Below are 20,300 nucleotides of genomic sequence, written 5' to 3'. Positions count from 1 at the left end.
GTATCATATATGTTGTCCAAATGTGGCTCAGAAAAAGCATTGATATCCCTGGAATATCTCTCAATTGTTGGCAAGAAACATCAATTCCTTCCTTTAGGGAACAGAAGAAGGGGAGTTATGAGTCTGGTTACTTTGCCTCTGAAAAAGGCAGGGCACTGAACTAGAATTATATCTCTTTGTTTTCCTAGGTTCAAACTTCTTTTTGGTAACATTATTCCTTTAAGGTGAAGGTTAGTACTTAAGATCATACCTTGGAGGCTTGACACTCTCCCATCACTTGTACAAAAAGGTCATTTCAAGGAGTAAATAGTGAGTAAATCCATTTATCCAAATAGTGAACTGATGGAACCACACTCTAGATCATTCCATTATCCACAACTCTCCTACTTTGGCAATTTCACATTCTCAAATTCCCTTCTCAAACAATAATGTCCTGACTTAGCATCTTGCACACTTGTTTTTTGCTCCCAAACCTAGATGTGGTATCTCTGTGTGGCTAAGATAGATTGTGGGACTCAGAGTCATAACTAATCATTTTTGTAGCCAGGACAAGCAGTGAAAACGCACAGAGCAAGTACCTGAAGAGCTCACAGCTGGAAGAAGCTTTTTGTGGGGAGGCAGAGACTTTAGGATACCCAAAGGTCACTACTGGAGCTGCTGCCCAATCGCTAAATCCTTAGAATAATTGGGCCATCTGAGGCTTTGTAGGACACAAATCATATATTTAAAGCTGGAAAAGCAACTTAAGAGTTTATCTAATCAGCTCACCCATTTTACAGATGCAGAAACTAGAGAGAGAAACTTAGAGATTAAGTGATTTGGACAAAATTACATCGATAAAGCCAGAAATTGAAACCAAATCTTCTGATAGGAATCTCAACCTTTTTGTGATATTAAAAACAAACATCTTTGAATGGAATAGAGCATTGAAGACATAGGGAGCTAAACCTGGCAGGAGACACTGGACAGAATCAGGATTAATATTACTGTTTAGTCATTTTTGTTATATCTTAACCATTTATGACCTCATTTGGAGTTTTGGCAAAGAGACTGCAGTGATTTGCCATTTCCTTCTCCAGCTCATTTTACAGATGAGGAAGCTGAGGCAAACAGGATTAAGTGACTTGCTCAGAGTCACACAACTAGTACATGTCTTAGGCCAGATTTGAACTCAGAAAAATGAGCCTTTTTAACTCCAGACCTGGCATTCTATCCATTTAGCTTCCTGGACACCATGATTATGGTCTTAGCAACTAAGCTAAGGTAACTCTAAATCATATTACCAGTGGAGGTGAGAAGTGATATGTCTTGTCCAAAGTCACAAAATACCAAATTTAGGATTAAAACTGTCTTCTAAATTCTGTTTTAATTTCATTACATGGTGCTACCCATGTGTTCTCACTTCCTTAAGGACGGACTTCAACTCACCTTATAGAGGTGATTTCCAACAGGAATTGAGGGTAGTGAAATACTCATCTTTGAGGGTAATTAAATGGAGTTAGGATAGAGAACCGTCTATGGACTCAGAAAAAAAAGTTCAAATCTTGCCTCAGATAACTTACTAGTTTTGTGATCCTGGGCAAGTCATTTAATTTCTATTTGCCTCAAATTCCTTAGCTATAAAATGAGAAATTTGGACTTGATTGCCTCTGAGAGGTCCTTTGAATTCCAAAGATATGATTCTACAATGAATAAATGACCCTATGACTATCTATTAGTATTGTTTTAGATATAATGAATAGTCTGGCTATGGATTGGGCTAACTCATTTTGGAGATTCTTTCCAGTTGAAGGATTTACCAGCTCTGCCCAATTTGTCCTTTATCCTTTCTCTTGTCTGTCAGCATCATCATAATCAATACCCGCATCCTATTACAGTGTTCTCCTGGATCCCTCAGTGGTTCCCCCTAGCTCAGGAAAAATCTTGTTTCCCTGCCTGGCTGCCACTACCTCCTCACAGAAAAAATGGTATGTCCCTGTCAAGTGAAGGGCCATCACTGACCAAAGATGTCTAGATGTGGAAACCAAAGAAAGGCAGGTCATCCTTAAAGTAGTTCCAAAACCAGCCTTAGTTTTAGCAGAGCAGAATCACTTTGCCTGGAGACCAGTCCCAAATTTCTCTTATAACAATTTCATTTAACAAATGAAACCAAGTTTTTTCATGGAAGTCATCTAGACAGTAGAGGCAAAATAGTATAAAAGGAACTGATGACCCACAAAAAGTTTTCTTCATGAGAATGTTCATGTGCCCAAGAAAATGATTATGATGTTCATAATGATGGTAATAGTGATGGTGACATTAATGTTGATAAGAGCCAACAGTGTACAGTACTCCAGGGAGAGAGACAATCTAGCAAACCCATGTTGAATAGGTAAAGCTGCCTTATTTGTTCTTGAAACCTGTTAATCTTGTTAACAGTATGATATTGGTGCCCTGTGGTCACTTCCTAAGAATCTAATCTCTCTAACTTTTCATTTATCCCTTTTTCTCACCTTACCCTTTAATCTTTTTCCAAGCCTAAATATATTTTATTGATGCATTTTGCTCTCTTATATTACAATTTTTTCTGGATATTTTCCAGAATATCTTTGGATCTGAATATTATCTGAATATTACTTTGGACCTGAACTTATATTGTTTTTAGAAAAGAGAGAAAAAAGGAAAGAAAGAAAAAAGTGAAAGAAAAAGGAAACAGCAGATATAACAATGAATGTGATATTCTTCCTATAACAATCTCTATACAGTTTATATGATCATGGGATCATAGTTATAGCAGTAGAAAGAACATTGGAATCAGAAAAAAACTGTCTGCCATTTATGCTTTCTGACATTGAGTAAATCTCATCTTCCTTGGGGCCATGTTTCCTTATCTGTAAAAGGAAAGATTTGTACTAGACCTTTACAGCACTAAATCTGTAATTCTATCTTAATATAACATTAATTTGTTGGAGGGAATTGTAATATGTTGGAGAGGGAGGGAATGGAAAGGAAGAACTAAGAGTTTGGAGTGGAACATATTAGCTGCCACTAACTTAAGGCTTTATTTAGGTAACAATTTTAGATCTTATCATTTTAATAAATATTAAGGGACTAGAGTGCTGAACCTGGAGTTGGGGAGACATCTTCCTGAATTCAATTCTGCCTCAGATACTTAGTAGCTGTGTGAGCCCGGGCAAGTCACTTAACCCTGTTTGCCTCAATTCCTCATCTGTAAAATGAGCTGCAGAAGGAAACAGCAAACCATGCCAGTATCTTTGGCAAGAAAACCCCAAATGGGATTGGATACAACTGGAAATGACTGAACAAAAGCAGACTGCTATATGCAGTGCACCATAATAGTCACTGAAGGAAATACAAGTGTAGCCCTTTATAAACTCTTGAATATCCTTGTCTCAGTTTCTACTCTCATGGATAAATTCTAGGTGGGCAAGGCTACATCTTCTTAGTGTTCTAAGTGTACACCTGAGGAGCTGGGAATGATGCATATGGTAAGCAACTAATAAATTCTTCCTCCCTCCTCTTCTTTCCTTCCTTCCCTTCTTTCTTTTTTCCCTCCCTCCTTCCCCCTCTCTTTGTTCTTCCTTCCTTCCTTTCCTTTCCTTCCTTTCCTTCCTTCCTTTCCTTCCTTTCCTTCCTTCCTTCCTTCCTTCCTTCCTTCCTTCCTTCCTTCCTTCCTTCCTTCCTTCCTTCCTTCCTTTCCTTCCTTCCTTCCTTCCTTCCTTCCTTCCTTCTCTTCTTGCCTCCTTCCCTCCCTCTCTCTTGTATCTAAAACAGAATCCCCTTTGGGGGATACAGTCTGCTTAAAGACTTGGAGTGATAATGAACTAACCACCATTTGAGGTAGCCCTTCTACTTTTGTACAATTATAGCATATCATACCCCGTTATATTATACCTCACATTATTAGACTACATTTATAATTATACTGTGTTTATTGTATTATATGGTGATATGTATGATATGAATTATATTATGTGCCAAAATTGAATTCTCCAAAACTTTCACCCATTGTTTCTGATTCTTCCCTCTCATGTTAAATGGAACATCTAACTCCATTTCTCCATGACAGTCCATTCAATACTGGAAGATTGCAATAATCTCTCTCCTGATTCTTCTCTTCTTGGGACTAAGAAGTTCTATTATATATATTTTATAATAAGGCAGCAAGGTGATACAGTGGATAGAATGCTGGATCTGGAGTTAGGAAGACCTGAATTCAAATTCAGACTCAGAGACTTACTAATTTTGTGATTCTGGGCAGTCACCAAGCTTGTTTGCCTCAGTTTCCTCAACTGTAAAATGGGGATTATAATAGCACCTACTTCCCAGGATGATTGTGAGGATGAAATGAGATATCTGTTAAGCATTTGTCACAGTGCCTGGCACACAGTAGGCACTTAATAAATGCTTGTTCCCTTCTCTTCCCTGGTTGAGAAGTAATTAGGATGGAAATAAATTCTGTATAATAGGAAGTTAGACTTTTCTAGATGATTTCTTAGTGTAAATAGACCCTATGGTCTAAATTGTAAGACTGCTCCTCCTCCCAGATTTGAGACACACAAATGATGAGTTTTATGATCCATGGAGTACACTGGAGCCAGCTCATATCCATTCATTAGAGCCAGTTAAATTTTCAGAATATTTCCATCTTGGAAATTGGCAAATTATACAAATAGATTTATTGTTTTGTTGATTTTCTGGACTTAAGAAAATGATAGAGAAAATGTAATAATGAAATGTGTGTCCCGCATACATTTCTTCCCTCTCCCCCGCTCCCGTGAGAACCAGTGGTCAAACATTTATTAGTATACCTCTGTATGGTTTATGATCTAATATTCTATATTTCCTAGGGAAATTTTAAAGTAGCTTCTTTGCTCCTTTGGTTAATGACTGCTGGGGCCAGGCAAGAGAGATCCAAACCTTGTTTTCTAAAGCCGATGCTTTCTTTATGACCTGCTTCTGACAGTGTCACAGGATATTTGAATCCAATTATTCTAGGCTACCGACAAGGTTATTTTATCTCAAAGTTTGACTTAAAACCGATATTTTAAATCAAATAGGGTGGTAATTTTGAGTGGCTTTGCCAACCACACTGATTCCTTAGATGAGGCATAACAAACATACTTGGAGCCTCACGTAAGGGCTAGAAGCTGAAAAGAGAAGAAAAATGTGGATTTTTCCAAGGAAGGCAAATATTAATATTTATCAGGGACTGTGAATAAATCCCCAGAGGTTGCCAGCCTTCCTGATCAATACAGCATTCTGTAATGGTGAGGGAAACTCTATTATCCAGGGTCCCCTGAACTGGAAGGAAGAGTGCTCTAATTAGGTAGGATTCTCCTCAAAAAGTGATCATCCTAGTCTTTCAATACTGGAACTGAGCTAAGCTCTTTGCTGCCTCTTAGTGGCCACTATTAGCAGCAGCACCTCAATCATCCTGGAAAAGGTTGCTTGGGGATAGATTCATAATAGCAGGCATAGATCTGGAAGTGGAAAAGACCTTTGATCATGGGATTTAAAGAGATTTTTCCCAATCTTTTAATGTTATAGATAGGGAAACTGAGGCCTGCACAGGTGAAATGACTTATTCAAAGTCACACAGGTAACGAGTAGACTCTGCTCTCTAAGTCTAGGGCTCTTTTCACTGCCTCCCTTTCGTGCTCCATCTATTATTCCAATTTGAAACCAACTCTTCAGATTGCAGCACCTCAGTCTCATCCAAATTTTGGACTACTGAGTCCCTAACCAGCTCTAACGCCACCATCTCTAATAAACTACCCCCTGAATTCATTCAAATAGAAAGGCTCTTTCTCACTCTCTGCTTGCATATACCTTGTATCCCTTATCATGTTTTGCCTTGTATTATAATTATGTTCTTGACTGTGAAATTACTGAGGGCAGGGGCCAGTTTTGACTTATTTTTATATTTCCTTCATAGATCAATAGTGAGCATTATACTTTCCCCCTTGTTGCTTGTTCTGTTTTCAGTTGTGTTTGACTCTTTGTAACTCCACTTGGAGATTTCTGGGGTGGTTTGCCATTTCCTTCCCCAGCTCATTTTACAGATGAGGAAACTGAGGCACACAGGGTTAAGTGATTTGCCCAGAGTCACACAGTTATTAAGTGTTGGAGACCAGATTTGAACTTCCTAAAATGAGTCTTCTTGATTCCAAGCCTATTGTGTCACCTAGCTATTTGATGTATTTTTTCTATTTCCAATTTCAGGCAAGCTTGGGTAAAAACCCATAGAATTCAGTATCTATTGTATTGTCGTTCTTTCCACTTAAGCTGTTGCAGTCTTTATTTACATTACCTTTCTAGTTCTGTTTGTATCACTCGGCAACTGCTCCCATGTCTTCTCTTACCTCCTCCTAGTTCTTTTCTTTTTTACCAAAATGAATTTTATTTTTATAATGTGAACAATACCTATTCAACATGTGATAATTTTTCTAAGTCACCAATATGGCCTGAAAAGATTAATAGAACTTCCACAAATCTACTTTCTAACCCATTCTTCTCATGTTTAGAGGGCGCCACTTATAAATTGTCTCAAATGAATGAACATTTATAACCTCTTTAAAGATCTCCAGGAGAGGGTAAACAACTGGTCACCATTATATGCATATGAGCCTACTCTGCCCTTTAGATCATACTTTTTTTTCCCCACTTAATAGGATTTCATTTTTTTTCAATTCCATGTAAAGATGATTTTTAACATTCATTTTTTTGTGTGTGGGTTTTTTTTTATTATAGATTTTTATTTACAAGATATATGCATGGGTAATTTTTCAGCATTGACAATTGCCAAACCTTTTGTTCCAATTTTTCCTCTCCTTCCCCCCACCCTCTTCCCCCAGATGGCTGTTAGACCAATATATGTTAAATATGTTAAAGTATATTCAACATTCATTTTTGTAAGATTTTGAATTCCAACCTCTCTGTATTTCTTATGGCCCATACTCATATACTACAAATCATTTAAGCCCAGTGATACTCAAAGTGTGGTCCAGAGAATCTTAGAGGGTGGGGGGAAGGTCTCTTGAAATCCTTTCTGAGGGTTTACAAATTCAAATTAGTCTTTATTTCTAATATGGTAAATATCTATAAATATAATCCACACAACACAAACTCTTTGGAAAGATCCTCAGTAATTTTAATAGTATAATGAAACTGAGAAAAAAGTTTGAGAACCTCCAGTCCAATCACAAAGTGACTACTTCAGTTCTCCACTACCTCAAGAGTTACTATGAATATTTTGATGTAAGTAGTAACCTTACTTTCTATCTTTAACCTCCTTGGGGCTTGTTGCTCAGCTTTAGGTCAAAGGGTATGAGTATTTATTTATTTTTTAAGACAAATTCCAAAACACAATAGGCTTTAGCTAATTATCTGTTGAATGGGATCATTGAACTGAGAATCAGCACAACTGACCAGTAAACGCAGGGATTTGAAGATCCCTCGAAACTTTGGGAATTGTCCGCCGAGGCTAGGGGAGGCCGGCCGCGCTTCCCCTGCCCACCGGCCGCCCCGCCCTTCTCCACGCCCCCGCCCCCAGCTCTAGCTTCCCTGGGGAGACGGAGTCGAGCCCAGTTTCTTCCGAATCGCAGCTCCTTCTGTCTCTACGCCCGCCTCTGCGATCTGCGCTCTTGCTGCTTCTCCAGCTTCCGAGTAACGAGTGGAACCGGCACCAGAACTGTCTCAGTCCCTGCTTGGTCCGGCTTGTCCATCCCTCCTTGTTGCGCAGAGCAGGTAGGGCGCACGGAGGAGTGTGGGGGCTCTAACCTGACGGAGGAGTCTTGGGAGGCTTCACCGGAGCTTCTATGGAGAGGGGAAGGTCTGCTCGGGGGCATCAGTGATTCTTGGAGAAGACGCCGCAGCGGACCTAGGGTTCCGGGAGAAGGATTGGGGGCTCTCTATGAGAGGAAGGGGGCTCTGATAGGGTACTAGGTGAGGGGGTCTGAGGATTTTAAGGGAGAGTAGCACTGGAAACATGAGAGAATCATCATAGTCACTAATGAGGAAGGGCAGAGGGCATTAATACGGAAGGGGGGTCTAGGGAATCTGGCTAACTTGGGGGCCCTATTGAGTAAGGGGGTCAAAGGGTACGCTTTACTAGAATGGAACTTAGTAAAAGGCGCGAAAGGTAACTGGGGGGAGGTGGCTTTGACAACTTTAAAAGTAAGCCATAGGGGGGAAAAAGCCCAATTAGCTGTCCTGAGAGAGAGGGCTTAAGGATGAGAGAGGCGGAGCCCGTTGCCCGGGCACTTTGCCTTCTTCGGGCCAAGCGAGGTGAGGGCCGGCCCGGGCTTGCCGGGGGATATTTAAAGGTACAAATGTTTAACTTCTTATTTTAACCTTCAAAGAGCGATTGTTGCAAACCTCTGGTTCTCTTTGCTCTGACAACTGTTTGCACATCTGTGGGGAGCCAAGCAGAAATGGGAAGTCTGGTCGAGCCGAAGTGGACAAATTGCACGGGCTGGAGATCCACTTTCCAGCACCTAGTGGGGTTCAGAGAGGGTGTGTCTCGGTGGAGGCTGCATTTTGCTCTGGGATTCTGGGGCTCTGTCTGGTCCTCGGCGGCCGCTCCCTGTGACCCTCCGCTCGGCCGGATCAAACCTGGAGCTAAATACGTTATTTACTGAGACGGTTGGCTTAACTTGGAATATTTTATCTTTTGCTTAACCAGATTGTATCTGATAAATTGCTTTCCAGGCAGTGCATTTCTGAATTTACAATATTAGTGTTGTTACCTTATATATTGTTTGGTAAACTGAATACCTGTAAAAAGTAAGAAGTATTGGGTTTGAGTTCCCTGTTCTGGATGGAGAGACTGAGTGGGTTTGGAAGAGGTCTCTTCCCTTCCCGTACCTTCTCCTTCCCTTCTTTTTCTCTCCCCCCCCCCAATCATCAATATATTTTTTTACTCTTTCTTTCACTCTATCATTCTTAGTTTTCTCTATTTCTCAAACTCTTCCTTTCTAAGCCTTTTACTCTCACTTTTATCTTTGCATTGTCTTTCTCCTTTTTCTTTAATCGATTTTCCTTGCCATTCTCCATCTCTAATTCTTTTTCTCATTCTTAGGCTCTTTTCTCTCATAATAAACAGTAACCATCTCAGCAAAAACTAAAAAATATTACACCTGAAACTACAAACTAAACTAGTTTGATAAAAGAAAAATCAATATTTTTACATATGTAAAACTGGTAGCATTGTATTTTCTCTGTGTCCATTTTCTGGTATCTTAGTATTTGTATTTATAGTATTGTAAATAGTATTTATCATATTTTTGTTGTTATTTTCTTTCTACTTAAAGCCATAGACATCATTCTGATCTTACTTTCTCAATTGGCATCACTTGGAGTAACTCTTCCTATATTTCTTTGTATTCTCATTTGTTATTAGGTGCATAATACACTTCTGTTAAAAATGGTGATGTTGAGGTTCAGGAATGCTGTGCCTTCTGAGCACAAACTTTGGCAGGTATCATCAAGCTGGAAAAGCTTCAAGTAGTGGCTGGACTGAGGACTTTGTGTCTTTTCCAATGACCAGCCTTGTTAATTGCAGAGGAAGGTTCTTCACTAGAAAAGGGTAGTTGCCTGAGGCCATTTCCCCTCTCACTAGAGCTGGTGAAACTGCCTTCTCTGACCTTGATGTCAAACTTGGAAAGAAATTGGAGCCAGTAAGTCAGACTCAAGGATCCTCAAGGGTTGCATATTGACTAAGAAAAACACACATTAATATTATCTATGTTTTATTGTATTTTTATTTTATTTTTTCTCACTCCTATCCATTTTTGTTATTTATATTTAAATGTTTCCCTTGGTTTCTGGTTTCTTGTAATATTACTGCAGGATGTGTTTTCTATCTTTGCTCTAAATCTTTTGCTTCAATAGGAGTACTTGAAGGGAGAGGTCTCAGCTGATAGAGATGGAAATCTGGAAGACCTGGAGGAGCTATATGATCCAGGGTAGTCACTTTAATTTCTCTCAGACTTACTTTTGTCATCTATAAAATGAGGATGGGGCAGTTGAGGTGGCAAAGTAAATAGAGCGTCTAGGGTCTGGATAGAGATGAGTTCAAATTCCACCTCAAGCCACTTCCTCATCTCTAAAATAAATTGGAGAAGGAAATGGCAAGTATCTTTGTCAGGAAAACCTCAAAGGGACATCAAGAGTTGAACACAATTAAAAAGACAACTACTGCAAACTACAGCAAAATGAGGATAATAATTATTGTAAGGATCAAATGAGGTAACATATAGAATTATGTTACAATATTATTATATGTTATTATAAAATGGATCTTAGAATTATTATGGATTATAATATACTATATTGACATGCCACAATTTGTTCAAGCTATTCAAAGCTTTGTTCTTTATAAAGGTTACTTACAGATTTTTTCCTATTATAAAAATGAATATTTTTATACAATTTTTTTCTCTATCCTCATCTGCACCTTTTTGAGAACATACTAGATGTGAGATCACTGCATCAACTTTAACTTGCCAAATTACTCTACAAAAATATTGTATCATTCATAACTACTAATAAATAGCTAAAATTTAAGTAACACTTAAAAGTTTACAAAACACAAACATTATTACAAATATTTAACAGCTCTTTGAAGGTAGGTATCAATATCATCTCCATTTTACAGATGAGAAAACTGAGACACAATGATTTGTCCAAGGTCAAACAGTTAGCAAGCATCTGTGGTTATATTTGAACTCAGAATCTCCTGAAGTTAAGTCCAGCATCATACAGATTCTCTAACTCCTTGCTGTTTACCAACTTTTAACAGTATACATTTTCCTTCATAGTTCACCATTAGTGAATTTTAAATTTCTTTAAAGATCTCTTTAAGTTTAATGGATATCTTAAAGTTGTTTGGATATTCATTTGTCTTGTGAGCTTAAATCCTTTGTTTTGTTTTGTTTTTAGTGATGTTTTTGTTTGTTTTTGGTAAGGCAGTTGGGCTTAAGGGACTTATCCAGTGTCACACAGTTAGTAAATGTTAAATGTCTGTGGTCAAATTTGAACTCAGGTCTTCATGACTTTGGGGCCAGAGTTTAATCCACTGTGCCATCTAACTACCCCTATCTTTTGACTTTCAATGTCTTGCATGTAGTATGTATATAAATACCTGTTGCTTGACTTGAATTTGACTATACATAGAGGAGTGGATATTCCTTTATAAATTTATATCAGTTTTAGAAACTTCTATTCATTTCAGTAAATTCTATTGAAGCTGAGCAGTTATTCATTTGTTTTTTGATGTGGTATAGAGGAAAGAACTCAGTATTTGACATCAGAGGACCTCGCTTTTGCCCTTTTTTGGGAAGGCAATCAGGGTTAAATGACTTGCCTAGGATCACACAGCTAGAACATGTCTGAAGACCTCACTTTTAAATTTACATCTTTGATTTACTGTTCTCTCATCTTGAAATGATGGTACTGTACTTTAAGCCCTAAATCTATGAACTTAAATTATGTGATCTTAAAAAAAAAACCCCAAAAAACTATTCACACTCACAAAATTGTTCTTTTCTCCTCAGTGACTTATTTTCCTTAGCTGGTCACATGGAGGATTTCTTAAGTAGATTCTTGCCAATGGGATAGTTATCAAACACTGATCTGTCTGAAAATAAATTAATGTCAAGTTCATTTCAAGATATATCAGCCTAATTAGGCAGGTATTAATTATGGCTTCAATATAGCAATATTTGGCCTTTGTTTTTCAGTTGTGTCCAGTTCTTTGTGACCCCATTTGGGATTTTCTTGGCAAAGATACTGCAGTGGTTTGCCATTTCCTTCTCTCTAGCTCATTTTGTAGATGAGAAAGTTGAGGGAAATAGGGTTAAGTGACTTGCCAAGGGTCACAAAGCTAGTGTGTGGGTCTGAGCTTGGATTTCAGCTTAGGAAGTTGAGTCTTTTTTAACTGTAGGCCATGTCCTCTATCCACTGCACTACCTACCTGCCTATATTTGGGTTTAATTTTTCTAAACATAATTCTGCTGTTTGGGCCATCAATCTTTGATTTGGGATCCTAAGAAATCTCTAATAAAAATCAGTTCATTGGTAATCACTAGCTTCAGTTTACATTTGGGGATTAATAGATATGGCTTTTGTGGGCTATGGTGAAGTCTTGAAAATAGTCAACCCGTTTAAAAAAATTATCTGCCTAAGCTTTTGCTGTCCTGATTTACATTTAGTATTGATATATTTACATTTAGTATTGATGTATTTGATCATTGCTGATGGCAGCCTTTAACAAGATATAATTTCCTTCTTTATCTCTTTTAATTAGATCTACTTTTATTTTTTTAAATATGAGATCAGAATTACTACCCTTGCTTTTTTTGCTTTGATTGAAGCATAATAAATTCTGCTTCAGCCTTTTACCCTTACTCTATGTGTATCTCTGTTTCAAATATGTTTCTTATAAACAGCATATTGTAGGATTTTTTTAAATGCACTCTGCTATTCATTTCTGTTTTATGGGAGAGTTCACCCATTCACATTCAGTTATGATTACTAGCTCTTTATTTTCCTCCAGTCTATTTTCTCCCCTGTATATACTTTTGTTCTCTTTCCACCCTATCCTTCCTAAGGAGTATTTTGTTTCTAACCTACCCCACTCTCAAGCTGCCCTCTTTTCCATTACCCCTCCTCTTTTCTTTTTCCTTTCTCCTAGTGTTTCTGCATTTCCTTCTATCCATTTCCTCCCTTTTCTTTACTCTTTCTCCTCATACTTCCTTATAGGGCAAAATAAATTTCTATGCCAACTGAGTGAATATGTTATTCCCTCTCTGAGCTCAATCTGATGAGATTAAGCTTCAGACTATGCTCATTCCCCTCCCTTCATTCCTTCTATTGTAATAAGTCCTTTGTGCTTCTTCATATGATCTAATTTGTCCCATTTTACTTCCCCTTTCCTTTTCTCTCTCTACAATCTTTTTCCCACCCCTTAATGTCTTTTTCTTTGATATTATCATAATCTATTCATATCCACACCTGCATAGTAACAGGAACAGCTCTCAAGAGTTACAGATACCATTTTCCCATCTAGGGATGTAATTTTCCCCCTTTGCCTTTTTAAACTTATATTGAGTCCTTTGTTTGAATATTTTCTGTTTAATTCTGCTTTTGTCAATAGAAATGATTGAAAGTCTCTTACTTGAAAATCCATCTCCTCCCCTCAAAGTTGTTCAGTCTTGCTGGATAGTTGATTCTTAGTTATAATCCCTACTCTCCTGATTTAAAATAATAATAACTAGCATTTATGTAACACTTTAAAGTTTACAAAGATTTATAACAAATTATATCAATTTGATTCTCATAATGATTCTCAGGCTTAGGTGCTATGAAACTGAGGTAGACAGGTTTAGTGACTTACCCAAGGTCACACAGCTAGTAAGTATATGAGGCAAGATGAAAAATATTCAGGTATTCCTGATTTCAAGCCCAGCACACTGTCTTAAAACAAAACAAGCTCTTGTTGTCTCTGGAGAGCAAGATTTTCTAATCTTAGACATTTTCAGCATTAAAATTGATGTTTATTTAGCACTTCAGAGTTTGTGTAGTATTTTACAAATATTTAAATTGATATGGTGTAGGTATATACAGTTGAAGAAACTGAGGCTCAAAGGTTTGGTAATGAAACTATGGCCAGTCAGCTAGATGATCAAAGCCAAAAGAATACTGAATATGGAGTCAAAGAATTGGAGTTTAAATCCAACTTTCTCACTTATGACATATTGGACCTTAGGTGGGCTAACATAGATGTGCTGGTAAATGTTTAACAACAGCTCTCCAGAAAAATGTATACATGATGCACTTTTAAGTTGAATCTGCATTATTCACATTTTCTCCATCACATTTCTACATTAGGACAATGAACAGAACGACTTAAGATCTGACTTATGATTTTTGCTAATTTCTGAGGTGTAAATGTTCACACTGAAACTTAACATTTAGCTCTTTGGAGCAAGTTGATCCCAGATGATCCCTGAGCTAGATATGGCCCTTAAATGTGAACCTTAGAGTCATAGGTGAGAAATTAATTTCATTTATGTAAAATATATTTAAAAGTTGGTTGAATATCACACTTCCTCATTTTTTTTCTCATTTACCTGGGTAAGACAAGTAGGTAAATAGAAGGGTACGACTGACTCATTGTCTAGAAAAGCCCATTAGTACAGTGGGGTGAGTAGAGGATTTGATTGTAGTGGTACACTTGTCAAAGAGAATTTGGGGAGGACATAGTGCAGGGGAGTATGTGCCAAAATGTTTGTGGCCTTCAGACTATGCTCATTCCCCTCCCTTCTTTCCTTCTATTGTAATAGGTCCTTTGTGCTTCTTCATATGATCTAATTTGTCCCATTTTACTTCCCCTTTCCTTTTCTCTCTCTACAATCTTTTCCCCACCCCTTAATGTCTTTTTCTTTGATATTATCATAGTCCTATGATAGGGAAAGGAAAACGCTTTCTTTTTTTTTTTTAATTATAACTTTTTATTGACAGAACCCCTGCCTGGGTAATTTTTTTACACTATTATCCCTTGTACTCACTTCTGTTCTGACTTTTCCCTTTCTTCCCTCCACCCCCTCCCCCAGATGGCAAGGAGTCCTATACATGTTAAATATGTCACAGTATATCCTAGATACAATATATGTTTGCAAAGTCGAACAGTTCTCTTGTTGCACAGGAAGAATTGGATACAGAAGGTAGAAATAACCTGGGAAGAAAAACAAAAATGCAAGCAGTTTACATTCATTTCTCAGTGTTCTTTTTTTGGGTGTAGCTGCTTGTCCATCATTGATCAATTGGAACTGAGTTAGATCTTCTCTTTGTGGAAGAAATCCACTTCCATCAGAATACATCCTCATACAATATCGCTGTCGAAGTGTATAATGATCTCCTGGTTCTGCTCATTTCACTTAGCATCAGTTCATGTAAGTCTCTCTAAGCCTCTCTGTATTCATCCTGCTGGTCATTTCTAACAGAACAATAATATTCCATAACATTCATATACCACAATTTATTCAGCCATTCTCCAATTGATGGGCATCCATTCATTTTCCAGCTTCTAGCCACTACAAAGAGGGCTGCCATGAACATTCTTGCACATACTGGTCCCTTTCCCTTCTTTAGTATTTCTTTGGGATATAAGCCCAGTAGTAGCACTGCTGGATCAAAGGGTATGCACAGTTTGATCATTTTTTAGGCATAATTCCAGACTGCTCTCCAGAATGGTTGGATTCATTCACAACTCCACCAACAATGCATCAGTGTCCCCGTTTTCCCACTCCCCTCCAACATTCATCATTATTTTTTTCTGTCATCTTAGCCAATCTGACAGGTGTGTAGTGGTATATCAGAGTTGTCTTAATTTGCATTTCTCTGATCAATAGTGGCTTGATTTCTTATAAATTTGAGTCAGTTCTCTAATTCTGACTAATTCTGACTGACTAATTCATAAGAAATAATCAAGCCATTCTCCAATTGATAAATGGTCAAAGGATATGAACAGACAATTTTCAGATGAAGAAATTGAAACTATTACCACTCACATGAAAGAGTGTTCCAAATCAGTATTGATCAGGGAAATGCAAATTAAGACAACTCTGAGATACCACTACACACCTGTCAGATTGGCTAAGATGACAGGAAAAAATAATGATGAATGTTGGAGGGGATATGGGAAAACGGGGACACTGATGCATTGTTGGTGGAGTTGTGAATGAATCCAACCATTCTGGAGAGCAGTCTGGAATTATGCCCAAAAAGTTATCAAACTGTGCATACCCTTTGATCTAGCAGTGTTTTTATTGGGCTTATACCCCAAAGAGATACTAAAAAAGGGAAAGAGACCTGTATGTGCCAAAATGTTTGTAGCAGCCCTGTTTGTAGTGGCTAGAAACTGGAAAATGAAAGGATGTCCGTCAATTGGAGAATGGCTGGGTAAATTGTGGTATATGAATGTTATGGAATATTATTGTTCTGTAAGGAATGACCAGCAGGATGAATGCAGAGAGGCTTGGAGAGACCTACATGGACTGATGCTAAATGAGATGAGCAGAACCAGGAGATCATTATACACTTCGACAATGATATTGTATGAGAATGTATTCTGATGGAAGTGGATTTCTATGACAAAGAGACCTAACTGAGTTTCAATGGATAAATGATGGACAGAAACAGCTACACCCAAAGAAGGAACACTGGGAAACGAATGTGAACTATTTGCATTTTTGATTTTCTTCCCGGGTTATCCAATTCTCCCTGTGCAACAAGAGAACTGTTCGGTTCTGCAAATATGTATTGTATCTAGGATATACTGCAACATATTTAACATATATAGGACTGCTTGCTATCTTGGGGGGGGTGGAGGGAGGGAGGGGAAAAAAACGAAACATAAGTGAGTGCAAGGGATAATGTTGTAAAAAATTACCCTGGCATGGATTCTGTCAATACAAAGTCATTATTAAATAAAATAAAATTAAAATTAAAAAAAAAAGAAATGAGGCCTTTATCAGAACCTTTAACTGTAAAAATGTTTTCCCAGTTTGTTGCTTCCCTTCTAATTTTGTTTGCATTAGTTTTGTTTGTATGAAGACTTTTTAATTTGATATAATCAAAATTTTCTATTTTGTGATCAGTAATGGACTCTAGTTCTTCTTTGGTCACAAATTCCTTCCTCCTCCATAAGTCTGAGAGATAAACTATCCTATTTATAATTTATTTATAATCTCGTTCTTTATGCCTAAATCATGGACCCATTTTGATCTTATCTTGGTATATAGTGTTAAGTATGGGTCCATGCCTAATTTCTGCCATACTAATTTCCAGAGAAAACGCTTTCTAGATTTAGATTTTCAAGAGGAATGCAGACTATAAAAGTGGGGCTTCAATGTTTTGCTCAGGAGCCATCAGAAAAGTTAACACAAGGATTCCATAGCCCCCCATCCCAAGTTGTGCTCTGGAGCCATGATATCAGCTCTGCCTGAAAATCACCTTAGAGATTTCTGATAAATAGCCAAGGTTACAACTTTTAGCTGTGGGTGTGAAAGGAGGGCAGAGAGGTGAATTGTGAAGAGATAGTTAAGATTAAGAGATCTAGGATTGTTTCTCTGATACAGTCATAAGAGGAGAGAATCATAAGACACCTGGAGAGGATTCATGTTCAATTATGTAAAGGTTGGCTGACTGTCAGTGTTATATAGATTTGGAATGAGAGGACTTGAATTTAAATCCTAGATCTATGACATAAAGGTAGGAATTTCTGTGATTTCATGCTTTCTTAACCTCTTTGGATTTTGGTTTCTTCATCTATCACTGGTAAAGTGAGGATATTGGGCTATGTGACCTCTAAGGTCTGTCCCTTCCAATTCAGTGAATTTGATAGCAAGGATGTGGGAGAGATGACAGAGGGAGAGAAAAAAAGAGTGATAAAGGGGAGAGAGAAATAGGGGTGGAGGGAGATAAACAGGTTTGGCTTCCCTGCACATCTTAATGAAATTCTGATTATTGAAATTATCAATGAATATGTTGTTTTGAGGTTCTATAGAGCAGCTATGATTTCAGGTTGCAGAGTTCCTAGTCTGAAGTTAGGAGGAAATGAGTTCAAATCTAACATCAGACGTTTACTGACCTAGACAAGTCACTTAATCCTGTTTGATTCAGTTCTTCATCTATAAAATGAGCTAGAGTTGGACACAATTGAAATGACTGAACAGCAAGGGTCCCCGGCTAATATAAAAAGGGTTGTTGAAACATGGTGCAGGAGAAATATTGCTGGGTTAACCGACAGAAGATCAGGAATTGAGTCTCTTCTTTGATTAATACCTTCATCTCTTTGAGCTGAAGTTCCTTGAAGTGTAAAACGGGGATGATAATATCACAATATTTATCTTAGAGAGTTGTGAAAAGCAAATAAGAAAAGGTCTGTAAAGTGTTTGAAGAGTTTAAAGGACTATATAAATACCATTAATTTCTAGATTTTTATTACACTTGTGTACAGTCTTCCAGTTAACCCCACCAGAAGTAGTCTTCCTACTGCCAGGATCTTCATTTTTTCTGGTTCTCTTGTTTTTTCCCCTCCTTCTAAACCACAACTTTTTATGTGCCGTGTAACTTCTTCCCAGTTCCTCTTTGGCCTGATTGCTCACTGAGTGAATGTCTCTCTGTTTAAATGTTACTCTGAGGCAAGGTCTGTTCAGCACAGGCCGGTCCACTTGACCCTGCTGCTTCCTTCATTTAACATTCTAAGCCTAAGTATCAGAAATGCTGGACTTGGACAGCTGAGTGCCGAGGGATTAGATACAGGCTCATACAAAGTGTTTGAGACATTATGTGCCAGAAAATTAAGCGTGCTATTGTATAATGCTTGTCAGACTTGGAGAAAAAGGATTTTGATTTTTTAAAAAAAAATTAAGTTTTATATTGATTTGTCAGTCAAGGAGAGATTCTAATGAGAGGGTTTGAAGCAGCTGTTAAGGTTTCTTACATGATGTGGGATTGTGGCCAAGAAATGAAGGAAGAAAATTGAGACCTATATTCCTTGAGAGTACTTGGTTACCAACACTGTTATTTCTTCTTATTCACAACCAAAGATTCAAAATTCATACTTTCCAGTTTGGAGGAGTCTTCAGGAATAGAATAAAGCCTTTTTGATCACGTGCTAGTTTCAGATATCTATGAGTATGCACAATCACACAATGCTAACTATTTTTACCAGTAAAAATGAAATTAGCAGAAAAATACAACCAAAATATCAGCATTGACTTGGTAAAGATGCGTAGTATTTGAGAACTGTGTTCTGCTGTCTAGTAACAAACAGCATTCTTTGTAGTCACAGTATGGAACATAGCTTACTTTATGTAAAAAGTATGTTCATCAAAAGCTCTGTGCAAATCAATTTGTGGAACAAATATTTTCAGCATTCCTTGTAAATTGTGAATGCTCTTCTAAAACGATGAATCACATTGTGAGTCAGGGGACTTGGGTTCAAATCCAAGGTTTGTCACTTAGCTAGCTTTTTATAGTTACTTAATCTCGCTTGCCTCGGTTTTCTCATCTATTATAAAATGAGATAATAAAACTATTGTGAGTATGTAATGGAATAACAATTTTTAAAATTTTAAAAAAATATTTTATTTTTCCAAATACATGCAAAGAGAGTTTTCAACATTTACCTTTGTAAAACCTTATAGTTCCAAGTTTTTCTACCTCTCTCCTTCTCTTTCCCCTCCCCAAGACAGCAAACAATCTGATATAAGTTAAACATGTGCAATTCTTCAAAATATAATTTTATATTCATCAAGCTTGTGCAAAAAAAAAAATCAGATCAAAAAGGAAAAACACAAGGAAAAAAACCACAAGCAAACAAACAACAAAAAAGCATTTCAATATTCTTTGGTCCGCATTCAGTCTCCATAGTTGTCTCTGGATACAGATGACTATTATTAGTCTATTGGAATTATTGTTGAAAAGAGCCAAGTCCATCACAGTTGCTCATCATGTAATCTTATTGCTGTGTGTACAACGTTCTCTTGGTTCTACTCACTTCCCTTAGCATCAGTGAATGTAGGTCTTTCCAGACTTTGAAATCAGCTTGCTCATCATTTCTTCTAGAACAAAAATTGGAATAACAGTTATAAAGAGCTTAGTATTGTGCTTGGCTGATGATGTAAAGGGTAGCTATTATTGTTAACTACCTGTATGATTTAGGCAATTCTCTTGAATGTCTTTGGGGTCTCAGTTTCCTCCACAATAAATGGGAGAAATAAACTTCTTATTGCTGCTGTTTGTCCTTCATTCTTGAAGATGACCATGACATCAAGGAGGGGATGCCATGATGTGCAAATGAACTGGGTTTAAGTGAGGGAGGGCAAAAATGCTCCGAACCCAGTGTGGGGTTAGAACCTTCAAAGGTTGTCCTAGGGGGAGCTTGGAGGCTTCCATTAGAAGGACCGTGGCAGCCAGGTCTCAGGCAGAGAGTCACCCCAAAGACACCAGATAAGCAAGGGGTCTGGGATAGGATTCCAGAGGCTGAGTCAAGACCCCTTAGGACCTGGCCTTTCTTTGAGGAAGGTTCAGGGAGTGATAAGATTGTTTCCTCTCCCCTGTGAGCAAAAGGGAGGTGGGTGTTAATTCATGGCTCAAATGATTAACAGACTGATAAGCAATGTGGGCCTTTAGACAAAGAAACTTCCTAGCCCTGGGTGTTGGGGAAAGGGCCTGAAAGCTAAGGGTTTTTATGGCTGCAGCCAGAGAAGCCTCTCAGATGGGGCTGC

At 37.8% G+C, this 20,300-nt stretch overlaps 1 protein-coding gene across 1 annotated transcript in view; it reads left to right on the top strand.

The window, feature by feature from the left end:
• Positions 1–7,592: 7,592 nt before the first annotated feature.
• ARHGAP40 (Rho GTPase activating protein 40) overlaps positions 7,593–20,300 on the top strand; it is a 115,313-nt gene continuing 102,605 nt past the window's right edge. The window contains exon 1 of the mRNA XM_051979318.1: positions 7,593–7,749. The gene's annotated coding sequence lies outside the window, so the exon portion shown is untranslated. The remainder of the gene's footprint in view (positions 7,750–20,300) is intronic.

Source organism: Antechinus flavipes, chromosome 2 (genome assembly GCF_016432865.1).
Source record: "Antechinus flavipes isolate AdamAnt ecotype Samford, QLD, Australia chromosome 2, AdamAnt_v2, whole genome shotgun sequence".
NCBI classification, from domain to species: domain Eukaryota; kingdom Metazoa; phylum Chordata; class Mammalia; order Dasyuromorphia; family Dasyuridae; genus Antechinus; species Antechinus flavipes.
This window is presented reverse-complemented; position numbering and strand designations above follow the sequence as displayed.